This window comes from Adiantum capillus-veneris, chromosome 23 (genome assembly GCF_014529385.1).
Source record: "Adiantum capillus-veneris isolate H3 chromosome 23, ASM1452938v2, whole genome shotgun sequence".
Lineage (NCBI taxonomy): Eukaryota > Viridiplantae > Streptophyta > Polypodiopsida > Polypodiales > Pteridaceae > Adiantum > Adiantum capillus-veneris.
In genome coordinates, this window is record NC_140953.1 from 44,430,115 (window position 1) to 44,442,879 (window position 12,765).

Below are 12,765 nucleotides of genomic sequence, written 5' to 3' on the forward strand. Positions count from 1 at the left end.
GAGACCTTAATGATATCCAAGTAAAATAAATCAATATAGTAGTGCCATGAAAGTTTCAAAGAAGAATGCATCAAACCATAAGAAAAAGCGGACTAAACCAAGTGCAAATCAGCCATTAAACTACAACAGTAAAAATATGTAAGCAAACAGAACATTAGTACAAAAATACATTCCCTTCTTGATCTCGAAATGTAAGCATAATTGGCCCAACTCATGAGTTAGATTTTTACACATCCTACCCATACTCTTTGCTATGGAGGAAGAAGAAGATTAGTCCCACAAGAAGTGGAATACCCACAGTCCAACATAATTAGCAATAGAATAATGGGAAAGAAAATCAAATTTGTAAATATTTTCTTACAAGTCTTTTGTTGTATTTAGTTAAAACATCAATTTTTTAACAATTTCAAATTTGATATAAGAATAATTAGTGACCAAAATATCACCCAAGTTATAAACAAAAAGCACATATGAGGAAAACATGTGTGTTTAGGCAACATGGAAAGATCACTTTTCAAATCAAGATAAACAATCAATGAATAAGATGTTATGGAATTGATATTCTACTATTTATTGCAGCATATAGGTGGAAAAATATTGACCAATCTAGGCCTATGAAAACAAATATATTGTGGTGTGGTGTGTGGTCATGTAGGTAGAGTCCACCCACCTAGTGTGGTCGGACATGTTATGGTTGTAACCAACTCTCTAGCATAATATAAGGAGGTGCTTGATCTAGGCAAGGCACGCTCATTTGGGTTCTACTCTTGTCCACATGTGAGAAAACCACATTATATATTTTGTACAGTTTATTATTCAAGTGCTCTTTTATGAGCTTTGGCCATTTATGACCGGCCGACCAATTTGTACTCACTTTGACCATTCAAGAAATCTATAAATCAAATGCGTGCAATAGGAAAATGGTCACTCTTGCACAAGGGGAGATTGCACCTAGCATCCGTCTTATTCTTCTCTCCTCTCCTCTCTTCTCTCTCGTCGTGCCAACGTAGCACTCCGCTCTAGGAGGTGTGTCTACACGTGCTCTCTCTCTCTCTCTCTCTCTCTCTCTCTCTCTCTCTCTCTCTCTCTCTCTCTGTGTGTGTGTGTGTGTGTGTGTGTGTGTGTGTTTGTGTATGGCAATGATTATGGTGCACGAGTTATTTGTTAGTTATACAGTTTGTCAATTATGGCTTGCGGTATGTTGTTTTGCTATTTTGGAGGTCTCTCCAACTTTCGTTTCTAGCAGTGGTATCAGAGCCTTGGCTACGTTCTCGGCCTTCCAATAACCAAAGCCATGGAGACAATAAACCTCAACGATAAGTCTTTTCTTTGTTTTTGTACATGAAATTACAATTTATTCATAAGTGCTTACCTAGTACAGTATCGAGTGCAAGTTGTTGATTTGTGTTTACACAAAAAGAGCATAACATAATAGAATCTACAATCCAAACGAGCAATCTTTCTAATAGTGTGTTATATATAGACGTAATGGTTGCTAGATATTGTATAGATGCATAGAATGAGTAAGCATGAAGAAGAAGAGGAGAAATTCCTCAAGTGGTCGGAATTGAGTTCAAAGGGTAGCCGTAATAAAGAGGAATACATGAACTCTTCAAGTCGAAAAGTTTCCATGGCTGAGGTGATGAGGTAGAAGAGTAGATTAACCCATGGAGGTGCCTGTAACCACTTCGCTCCCAAGTAGTGATGTTGGGTGTAGGTTGAGTGCTTCACCATGAAAAATTCATCCACAAAACAACCACTATATTTGAATACACTCATCTACCTTTTCTTCTCTCTCACACTCTCTGCTAGTCATTGGCATTCTCAATTGCCAGAGAAAACGGTGCTCTTTCTCTCTTCTAGATCTGTTTAGTGAACTTCAGCCATTATCCCTCTCTCTGTGTAGTGAGGAACTCTCTCTCTCTCTCTCTCTCTCTGGTCTACCAACCACCCTCTCCCAATCTTGGCATGCAGGTGCCGCCCACCCTCTCCATCCACCCACTCCTCTCTATGCAAGAAAATCATCTCCAAAAAATGATCAGCCAGTGACACCCTACCATCATACCGATGCCCTGTAGCAGCTAGCAACCAACTTTAAGACTTGACAGCTAGAATGCCAACCGGCAAGCTCTATATACACACTATGGGTAGTTACTGCAAGCAAGCATCATGTTCACAAGAAGCTCTGGCAAAGGCCTGGTGACGACATGGCTACAGCTTTGAATGAAGCCAGTTCTATGTTGCAGGGCGGACTTGTCCCCATCGCCAAAAGACCTAGGTGTGTGTGTAGTTGCAGGTGTGCGCTATAGCTCAGAACAAAGGCTTCCATGTGAGTAAGGGATGGTGTGAGCTATTGTGAGGTAATACATACTGTGTGTGGCACTCTACATGCCTGAGGTACTAGCGGGTTGTGCTAAGGCAAGTTGTACGCAGCCAGTTCGGTTCAGGGCAAGGGCTAGGTGGACTGAAGAGGAGCATGAGGTGGGGGTTTGATTGCAAATGGGCTCCGAAAGGATGCTGCTTGATTGCGTAGGTCCCATTTTGGCCAGTCTGTCGTTCTTGTCACATCCAGGGTATGTGTCAATTGCGAGCTCCAGGTATGAAAACTTCTTAATGCATTCTAATAATACCCCTCTTGAAACATCATTTCAATTGTCCCTGATAAGTAGGATCTATCTCTGTATCTTTAAAAGTAACATTATCTAATTCACCACAAGTGCTTATCCCATCTCTTCTCTTATCTTGGCCCCTCCAAATTCTCCCACCCTTCACCACGTCTGCTTATGCACGAATCCTCTAGTTTAATAGTGGCTTGATAAATTAATGTTTACTATATTTTCTTTCTTTTACGTGAGTCTTTTGGCAGACATTTTCACATCCCTATGAATACCCAAGCACCTTTGTAGCAGCATGGGCTCAGCTGATTTGGGATGATCATCACATTTGGTACATACTTCACCATTCCAACCTTCCCCAATTTGGTACGAGCTAAATGTTTTGTAATTTTTAAAGCCTTGTCTAGTCCATTGGTCGATCACGTGCACATAGATTCGCCAATTCAAGCAATGTGTAAATACTCATCTTGGTGTCGATACACTGATTTAGGAAACACCAGTTATACGTGTAGATCCACGGAATCATGCAGCACACCGACAAATTACACATTCATTCTTTTAAACAATACCAAATGTAGATTTGTCAATTTAGGAATCATTATGTGTGGAGGTACGAAGCTGTGTTTGCAAACCCTCCACAACGTCATGTGTTTGCATAGTGAAGCCAACCAATGTATATCTTAGCTCCTCTCGTGATATTGTGACTGTCTCACTTTGGATATCCACTATGCTCTTATTGGGGGCTCTACTGTTGAAGTCCACTAGCTCATTATGAACAAATTGGACGTATAACATCTTTGCAAACCACAAGGGACAATCTGTGTGGTTTAGTGTACTCCCTGTGCATGCAAGGTATATAGCTTTGGCATGTGTGAGTATGGCTGGCACAACACACCTATCCAACTTCCATCTTCCCTTACGAATAGAGAAGTCAGACACATTTGGCCATGCTTCCTTCACCATCTCTGTGGTGACAACTTTGTTGATGTCTTTCCATTGTTTGAAATTTACAGACTCCCACTCGTTGGTCCTTGTTTCAACTCTCACTTGTCATTTGGGCTAGTTGCATCAGCAACTGCACGCAATCAATCGCATGCTTTTTTAGATTTCTCAAGCTTGTGCATACCTGTCACAAACATATTTACACTATCTCAATGTGCAATAGAACTTAAGTTTGCATCATAGATACAATTGCAAATCCACTGGTACACCTTGGTTTAAGTTATCACAACACGCCACATTTTGTATTATCACTTTGCGTCATGACTTTATTTGTGAATACAGTGTTCAAATTTCAACTGAAACTATAACAACACACCACATTCTTCATTGATCGTGTTGCACCATGACACCATTACTATAAGAAGAATTTACTTGCAAATAGATTGTCGGATTGCAATAGAAAATATTACAATATACCACATTATGTATTAATCACTTTGCTCCATCATTACAAAAAGACTTTACTTTTGAATACAGATTCACAAATTCAACAGAAAATATCATGACACACCACCACATTGTGTATTAATCTCTTTGCCCCATAACTACATCATTATAAAATGGTACAATTTAACTCAATGGTCCATGAATATACAAAAAGCTCCATTTACATATGTCAGATAATCCAAAAGAGACCACTATTTACAAAAGTGACCAGAGTAAGCTAAAATCTAGGAATCATCTCACTAAGCGGACACAAACACATCTCCGAGTTGAGCTCTAACATATCTAAATGCTCACTCATATTCTGCAATGTCTTTTCTCTGTCTAGGTGGTTGTTGTAAGTAGTTTTTCCGCATTATAGAGGCAATCATGCCGCAATCAATTTGCTTTTGCTTTTGCCATGGCACATTGTAATGCTCTGAAAAATATTTGCACCAATCACATAGTTGCTCAATGCAAAAAGAAACTGTATAGGTGTCAGTGGATTCTGAATACGAACAAGCAGCTTTTGGGTTGCAAAGCTTGGGGGCCGTCAAATGATGTAGGGCATGCTCTGTGGGGTCTTTGATATTGGTTGCTCGCTTCTCAATGCCCACTCATAGTGCCAACCCCCAATCAATGACACCCACACGCAGCACACTTTCCTCAGTCAAGTTAGTCATGATGTTCCATGGGTGCAAGTCACAATGTATAATTCCTTTGTTGTGTGTATGTGCCATGGTCCTCAGAAGGCACCCAATTGAGCATATGCTCGCACATCTCTAACTCTTGCTCAGTGGGAGGGCGTCTAGGATCTTCTTTTTGAGCTACCACTATGTTAGAAAATTTTCCTTTGGGTGGTGGAACACACTCTAACATGTCACCCAGATCCATTCCATTGAAGCAAGGAAAAATAAGGGACCATGTCTCTTGGTGTGTTTGTGCAATGCATCTAACGATTCCCCTGTGGAAGAATTGCACGCTCGCCTCTAGAGCGAAAGATGGCGACTATGCTACATCTACCACATATTGCACTTCTGGTGGCAACCAAGTGACTCCATTGATTGTGCACTCTGACACAACTCCATAGCATCCTTTCCCAATCTTTCCACCACATTTGATAGCTTCGAGTGTGAGGTAAACACCAATGGCACAATGAGACATAAAGCGGGTGCGTAAGAAACACTCCATCCCAGTTTTTGAATATGATCTTTCATCTATTCTATCTTGAGAGGAAGTTGTTGAATAAAAGATGGTTCTAGGTTTGTGGATATGGACATCTTGAGCATCAATTTTGCGCGCTCTTTTCAATTTTGACCTCTCTACACGCCATATATTAGTCCAATGATGTAGCTTGGCTAGATCTACATCCACTCGTGCATCAACACCCAAGTCTCTTAAGCATTGTTCCATACTGCCCACAATACTATCTATTAGCCTACGGATAGCCTTTGCTGCTATAGCTGAGAAGTGTGCCTCAAGAGTGCCTAAACTGCTTCAATTATCGTATCAAAGAAATGATCTCTATGCGTCTCACTCTCCAATAAAAAGGTGATCTCCACCGTGGTCAAGGTACATATACACATGACCCGGGGGATTCACTCTATTTACAAAATGGTACGCCACCTACAAGCAAACAACTTTGATAAAACCCCTATATACGACTCATATTAGGGAATATGACCCCCTCTTTCTACGCTTATACGACAATCAATGCAAAAAACTATCATACCCCTATCTTACATATAAAATATAAGTCTCACATGATCTAATTGAGTAAAACTATTCAAAAAGCGTGTAGCATAGTGACTGGCCGCAACGTACTAAGAAACCACTTTTATTGATAACTATATGTACCCTCAATGTGTCTTAGTTTAACTTTCAAACTATGTGCCCATTCAACCTACACTCTAGCTACTCCTCCAATTTTTACCCATCTAAATTAATCAAAGACATGGGTTATAAAGTTGTGCTAGTTTCTCTGTGTAAACTTGCATCTATACAAACTCTTTATAGCTTTCATCCCTCAACAAATGAACTATAATCACAAAACAAGAAATTGATACAAAGTAGTGTTAGTTCTTGTATGTATCTTTGTAGCTATTGACTCACAAGTTCAAGGACAGACTCTTTTGGGAAGCCATGATTTTGAAACACAAAAACTTCCTCTCTTTTTTCCTTTTTCTCACTTCTCCCCCCCCCCCCCCCCCCCCCCACCCCATAAATATGATATCTCCTCCCTTATTTTTAAGCTTGGGAGATAAATTATTGGGGGCCTACCCCTAACTTATACACTTATGTAAATTGTAAAAAGAACCCCCTCCCCTACACTTACATGGTGCGGTAAGTTTTACATGGTGAATCCCCTGGGACACATGACCAACATAAATCTGATCTTGGTTTTTAAGTCCTTCATTTCCACAGGATCCATGTATGCTACAATCAACACATACTTTATGATGTTTAAAGACAACATAACTTTAAATTTTATAACAAATATATGCATAATGCATTGAAACTGACGACAACACTAACTTAAAGAGTAGGCAATCATTCAATGAGAGTGACGACACCTCCAACCCAGTAGTAGGGTTGATGTCGAGACCAACACTGAACTAACCCAACAAGACAGGGCATCATTCAATGCAACTAGCAACACCTCCAACTCAATAGTAGGGTTGATGTCGATAGAAACTGTCATAAAAATTAATACCAATACTCCCAAATGATTTCCTCATGTTAAAATGATCATTTAATATGTGGAAGTATTATGGGAGTAAAAGTTAGAATATTGGTAAGGCTGCCAGACCGGTCTCTATCAGGGATCCAAAGGAGGGAAAATACGGATCCAAAGGGGGAGAGTTTGCAATAGAGCAATGTGCTTCAATGGGGCTTAAAAGACCTAAGGTTCAGCTCCATTAAGACTTCCATCGGGTAAGGTTCCAAAAATTAACTCATTATTCTAACGGCGGCCAAAGCAAGGGGAAATTTGGATGGTCATGGGAAGACTAAAAAGTTTTCCCACATCGCTAGGAAGGAGGAGGAGAGCCCCCTTAGTAGGGAATGAGAGAGAAACACACACACACACACACACACACTCCAAGGCTCCCCCTTTACACAAAGGGAATACTAGACACATGTCAGGTTCCTAGGCTAGTTTCCCCCAACCTCCCCTCAAATCCTATTGGATGGCCTTAGAGTTGGATCAATGAGAATTAGGCTAGAGTAAAATTAGTCTAATCAATTGAAAAATTCTTGATAAAAGAACCAATAGAATTAAGCTCCCTAGAAGACTATTGGACAGTCTACCAAGGGGTCCAATGAGCATTCAGCAGGCCAATGGCTTGCCTGATTCCTATTGGCCACAAGACTAAGAGGTCCAATGAGAGTTTAATTAAATTATTTTATTACTTAAATCTCTCACAAAAGGGGAAAGGGGGACACTTTTCAAAAGGCTATAAATTATGCTTCTAATTTGTGATTGGCTAAGCTTTACAAGAGCCAATGGGATGCCAGCATGAGCAAATAGCAAGAGGGGTCAACCAAGATGAGAGAGAAGACTGCATTTTACTCTAACTCATTGCTACACACACACACACACAACTCATGAGTGCAAGAAGAACTCCATCTCCTTCTCCAAGCATTGAGAAGTAGAGGCCTACACCAACAACTCTTGGCTATGGAATGCAAATCCAACCAATAGCCAACCTTCAATGGCATGCTCATCTCCTCTACCATGCTAATTACTAGGCTAAGTTATGCTATTAGAGTGATTATGTGAGAAGAATACTTCTTTCTTGTAAGATACCTCTTCTTCCTCTCAATCTATCCACATTCGCCGCTAGCTCTCACCAGTTTTGAAGGTGTGTGAGGTCTTGGGACTGAGGCTAGGGACATTAGGTGTGTTTTTCAAGAATAATTTGGTGCATGAAGCTTCCATCTTCATTTCACCAAGGATTTTTGTCAAGGAACACAAGAATTGTATTGTACAAAAGCCTCCTTTGATGGGAGAAGCTATAATACAAAGCCTTTATGGAGGGAGGACCGGCTCCATGTAAATCCGGTCCGCAACAATTGTCAATTGTTCTATTTCTCTCTTTTTTCAAGTATTTTCAATGCCAAATTAGCTAGATGTAAATTGGTAGGTTGCTTTCTCAAATTAAGTACTCTCTCTATGCTCATTAGAAACTTGTTCTTAATGAAATGCTCACTATGTTATCAATTTCCGGTACACACAACTTATTAGTGCATTAAATGTTACAGCAACACCAAACTAAGCCTAAAAATCAGGGCATTGTTTGATGAAACTAATGACACCTCCAGCCCAATGGTAGAGATGATACCGAAAGAAATACCAAACTAGCCTAAAAGCAAGGGCATCATTCAATACAACTAACAACGCCTCCAACCCAATGATAGGGTTGATACCAATAGCAACACTAAAATTAGCCTAAAAGCAGGGTATCATGCGATGAATCTAATGACACCTCCAACCGAATGGTAGAGCTGATGCTGAAAGAAACACCAAACTAGCCTTAAAAGAAAGGGCATCATTCGATGAATCTAACTACACCTCCAGTCCAGTAGTAGGACTAATGCTGAAAGAAACATTGAACTAGTCTATCAGCACATATATTACTCATAAAACACAGAAATTAGTCTATTAGCTTGTACAACAACACTCCCAGTCCAATAATAGAACAGATGCCAAAAACAAAGTTAATAGAACTAACTATAAATTGAATGTAACCAACTATGTTCAACAATGACACTTCTGGTCCAAAATAGAACCGATGCCGAAGTGAACACAATCGACACATTATAAAACAATGCTGGCTGGTCTAGCGTTTCACAATGACACTTCTGGTCCAATATTAGAATTCAGGACCGATGCTGGCGTGAAAAGCTAGATTAGCCTACTTTTAAAACTACAATTTTTTACTTTTTTTAAGTATACCAACTCTAAAAAAATAATAGTAAAAGAGCTTACGAAATTAAGCTAAAATTTTTACCATAGTTTTCTTTGTTCCTTGTGAGAGGGCTCTTTGGTTGGATCCATGTTCAAGTAAGAACTTAGAAGATAGAATTGTGAACAAAATGGGGCCCCTAGGGGCCATATATATAGGTACCCTGGGAGCCCTCCGGGCAACGAAGCAGGACGGTTGGGGCTGGTGCCCTTCGGGTTTCTTATGTATCTCTTCGGGTCCCAGCGGACAACAAAGCTGAGCCTCCCAGTCTTCTTCAAGTCACCATCCTAGTTTTTGTGAATGTAAAGTCTTGTGATTTCAGAATTTTGTTAATTAACAGTGTGATCACAAAAAAAATAGGTGATCACATGAATTTGAAATCCTTGCATGTGATATTGTCTTGCTATGAAATGGAGTTCTATGGTAGTCCAAATTCTTCCAAATTTTGTGTATGGGCTTGTGATGAAATAGTAGAGCATTGAGCATTGGGTGACATAAAAATGTAAAATTGGACTTATTCTGGCTCACAAGATAATAAGTGTGATTATTATCTCCTAGCACTTTTTTCAATGTTTTGCAAGTTTGACATTATATAGTGGTAAACCATGATGTAATGAAGCTCTAAATGTGGTTTTGATAAATTGGAAAATTTACAAGTTTCCCTTAGGGTTAATTTTGGAAATTTGATGCCTTGATGTGTTATTTTGGTAAAGAGAGCAAGTAAATGGATTTTTACAATTTTATCTAATATATGGGTCAATATAGCATGTACAAGCAAGGCTTAAGGGAGTTTTGACCTATAGCTTGTTTTTGGGCTGAGAGATAATAATCACAATTATTATCTAAGCTTAAAAGTATCTGCCAACATTGACTTTTAAGGCTACAAGCATGTTTACTAGGTATAGTACATAGTCTTTATCCTTCTAGAACATGCATTTATTTTCGGGGAGTACACTACAAGAGGTTGTGTGCTCTTGTAATGCTTTTAGCGACGGAAATACACTGGGTTTTTATAACCCCCGGCGTCGCTATGAGCGTCAATAAGAGGATGTCGCTATGACAGTCGCTATAAGCATTGCTATAAATGTCGCAATATAGCGACGCTACAGAGCCATCAGTAGTGATGCTTATAGCGACGCTGCAGAGACTTATATAGCGACGTCCGAGAGGAAAAAAATTTGGTGGCAGGGCATTCACCCATCAACCATATTGAATGTTTCATTTGTCTATTTACCTTTGAAAAAAAAGTGCAAAGGTAAATATAGACCAAAAATAGTCACCCACAAGACAATATAATCATTAACTCCATCATCCATAGTACGTATTGTTTGCAAAATGAAGATACAAAAGTGACAAGCGTGAATTGATGAAAGTAAATCAATGACAATTGTACACATAGGCAAAATCACTTGATTGTTAATCTTTGCAAATGTAATAGTTACAAATCATTGTCATTATTTGAAAAATATAAATGGTTTTCAAAAAGACGTATAAAAGTCGTCTCATGATACATAAGCTATGACAAAAATAAACTAATGCTATCTAGCTACGGCTAAACTGACGTCGTCTAATCAGACGTCTCATCGTGTCGAAGTGGCGTATCTGTCAGATTCTGCAAAAAAAAAACAATAAGATAGCTTTTTGTAAGTATAAACATATAGCGACATTTATAAAACAATACAATAAATAGAAAAGAAAAAACCCTAATACTAACCATGCCACCGCGAGAACTCATGATGTCTATAAGGGCGTTTAAGCCCTTCCTACCTGCGTACTCACGCTCGTATGGTGTGGGATCACGTACTGTAAACGACCACTGTCAAAACATACAAATAATCCATTATGTTAGAATTTAAAATCCCATAAACCCTAAACTATCTCCCATAAACATAGATGCAAAAACACGTACAAAATCGGTCTCAAATGATGCCCACCCGCTGCTCCCCAAGTGGTGCTAGCTCCCTGCCTATACTCGCGCTCTGGCTGCCTCCTTTTGTTGCTTCCACTTGTCGGGATTCTCGCGCGCTTCTTTCTTCGCATTCTTCCAATCTTCTTTGGCCAGCCAATCTGGTCTGCTCCACCCATGATTGATTTCTTTTTGCACTTTGGAACGCTTATGCTTTCAGTATTCGCGCATTCGAATCTTCATCACATCTTCATTGAAGAGGTCATCCCGTGTTGGAACGGCAAACTCGTCATGAAGCATGCTGATGACTCTATCTTTTAATTCATTTGGTACTTCACTCCAGGTGTTTAGTATGTAGTGTCTAAACACGTGAGAGCAAAGACCGCGCATGCACGAAATCACCTTCTTGCCTTCATCATCCAAGATGATTCCGCCGCTGAAGTCGACAGAGTAAGGCAAGCCCTCTCGCTGCTAACGCGTGAATCTAGGTGTCCCGACAGGGGTCTCTAGCGGCGTGTCAACGGGGGTACGGATGCCAGGTGTCTCCACTGGATTCTGAGCCCCGAAGCGAGGAGTGTCCACTGGAGTGACTCCTGGAGGAGTAGCTAGTGGTGTGTAGCTGCGGGGATCGACAGTCAGCCGCGCAAAACCTGGTGTCGATGGCGATGTCGTGGTTGGTGTCGGGACGGGCAAAGAAGGGGAGGGTAAAGAGCCTCATCGAAGACGAGGCGGTGTCGAAGCATCGGTGGCGGCACCCCCACAACAATCGCCACCACCACCACTAGAGTGCCGGCACCTAGACGAGTGTGAAGATCCTCTTGTGGACACTGAAGCTTTGGAGCGCGCTGAGGACTCCAAAATAGAGGGAGATGCGGATGGATTAGGAATGCACGATGGTGCGCCAGAGCAATGACGCTCCACGTACCACTATTTCTGCTGGGGTGACAAAGAAGAAAGAAACTCGTCATCATCCATACCTGCCGTAAACACATGAACATTGAAACTTAATATTGAATGAATGGAGTAGAAAACATGGACAAGTAGATAGAGAGAGAGAGAGAGAGAGAGAGAGAGAGAGAGAGAGAGAGAGAGAGAGGAGATGCATATAAATACAATGACGCAATGACACAATGACACAAATACTTAGAGAGCCAGAGTTTTTACAAAACGGAGCAAAATTGTTCAAAATGGAGAATCATACAAGAACTTGAAGGTGCTTGTAGCTTTGGAATCCATTATCGTCTCGATCATTTCATCAATCTCGGGCTCAAACATTGCCTCGTTGGGAATGTGGTCTGCATGATCATCCCCCGAGCTGTCAGAGGCTACATCTTGTGGCCTCACATATGCTGCTTGACCAAAGCGCCTACGAACACGTCTATTGGGTTGCAAGATTGCTGCCTGTTGGCCAGCGTCAGAGTCCGACGAGTTATAATTGGCAACAACTCGATCTATAATAGATGGATCTAACTCGCCAAATTTGCTAACGTGCTGCAAAGAAACTCGTCTTGTCCGTCGCACAGCATGCTTGCAATGATCACAAGGACATAAGATCCTCTTTGAGAGATAGGTGTTTCGGTTGGACGGCCCCACATCCTCGTCACTACTCATAATGAGGGTAAAAATCTTATAACCTGGACAACAAATTTAATCTTCTATTGGCATTCTTTGTCTTCTCTCTCTCTCTCTCTCTCTCTCTCTCTCTCTCTCTCTCTCTCTCTCTCTCTGTTCACATTGTAAACTACCTCACATTCTCTAGTCATGTCCAATCCCCGCACACCTCGGTCTAGAGGTGCACGGAGATCAGAACCACCGGGTTATAATCTCGTCTTTATTGGTCAATGCCTATATT